Raw genomic sequence first — 1,805 nt, forward strand, 5'->3', positions numbered from 1 at the left:
AACTGTAGACTAAAACTGAGTACATTACAAAAAGGTATGAAATTAAGGAGATGGGAGCTGGATAAACTATAAGAACCAGAGCTTGCTGAGAGTTTCAGAGCGAGCATTAATTAACAACTGACAAGGACAGGGGAAAGGAACACAAGAGAAGAAGATTAGATAGCTTTTAGAGATGAAACAGTGACGGCAGCAGAGGATCAAATAGGTAAGAAGACGAGGCCTTGTAGAAATACTAGGGTAACATAAGATATATTAAATTTAATGGATCAAAGGGGGAAACGTAAAAACGCAGTATATGAAGGAGGAGAAAGGGAGTACAAACGTTTAAAAAATGAAACTGACAGGAAGTGCAAAATGGCTAAGCAGGTATGATTAGAGGACAAATATAAGAATTTAGAAACATATAGAAAGATATACACAGCCTGCAGGAAAATTAAAGAGGTCTCTGGAGAAAAGAGAAGCAGCTGCATGAATAGCAAGAGCACAGATAGAAAACCAGTCCTATGCAAAGAAGGGAAAGCTGAAAGGTGGAAAGTGTGCGTAGAGGGTATATACAAAGGAGATGTACTTTAGGGCAGTATTATAGAATAGGAAGAAGACGTTGATGAAGATGAGATGGGTGGTATGATACTGCAAGAAGAATTTGACCTAAGTCGAAGCAAGGCCCCGGGAGTAGACGACATTCCGTTAGAATTACTGATAGCGTTGGGAAAGTCAGCTATGACAAAATTCTCCCATCTGGTGAGCAAGATGTATGAAACAGGAAAAATACCCTCGGACTTCAAAAAATATATAATGATTTCAAATCTAAAGAAAGCAGGTGCTTACAGGTGTGAATATTACCGAAATATCAGTTTAATAAGTCACGCTTGGGAAATACTAACACAAATTCCTTACAGAATAATGGAAAAGCCGACCTCGGGGAAGATCTGTTTGGATTCCGGAAGAATGTAGCAACACGCGAGGCAATGCTGACCCTATGACTTCTCATAGAATATACGTTAAGGAAAGGCAACTCTACGTTTATAGAATTTGTAGACTTAGAGAAAGCTTTTGACAATGTGGATTTGAATACTGTCTTTGAAATACTGGGAGCAGCAGGGGTAAAATACAGGGAACGAAAGGCTACTTACGACTTGCACAGAAAGCATACGGCAGTTACAAGAGTCGAGGGACATGAAAGGGAGGCAGTGGTTTCGAAGGGAGTGAGACAAAGTTGTAGCCTGTGGCCAATGTTATTCAATATGTACACTGATCAAGCAGTAAAGGAAACAAAAGAAAAATTGGGAGTAGGAACTGAAGTCCAGGGAGAAGAAATAAAAACTTCGAGGGTTGCCGATGACATTGTAACTCTGTCAAAGACACCAAAGGGCTTGCAAGAGAACTTGAACAGCATGGACAGGACACTGAAAGGGGAATATAAGATGAACATCAACATAAGCATAACAAGGATAATGGAATGTAGTCGAATCAAATCAGTTGATGCTGAGGGAATTAGATTAGGAAACGAGACACTTAAAGTTGTAGACGAATTCTACTATTTGGGCAGCAAAATAGCTGATAAACGCCGAAGTACAGAGGATATAAAATGTAGACTCACAATGGAAAGAAAAGAGTTTCAGAAGAAGAGAAATCTGTTAACATCAACTACAGATTTAAGTGTGAGGAAGTCTTTTCTGAAAGTATTTGTATGGAGTGTAGCAATGTATGGAAGTGGAAAGTGGACGATAAACAGTTTAGACAAGAAGAGAATAGGAACTTTTGAAATGTGGTGCTACAGAACAATGCTGAAGATTAGATGCGTA

Source organism: Schistocerca americana, chromosome X (genome assembly GCF_021461395.2).
Source record: "Schistocerca americana isolate TAMUIC-IGC-003095 chromosome X, iqSchAmer2.1, whole genome shotgun sequence".
Classification (NCBI taxonomy): domain Eukaryota; kingdom Metazoa; phylum Arthropoda; class Insecta; order Orthoptera; family Acrididae; genus Schistocerca; species Schistocerca americana.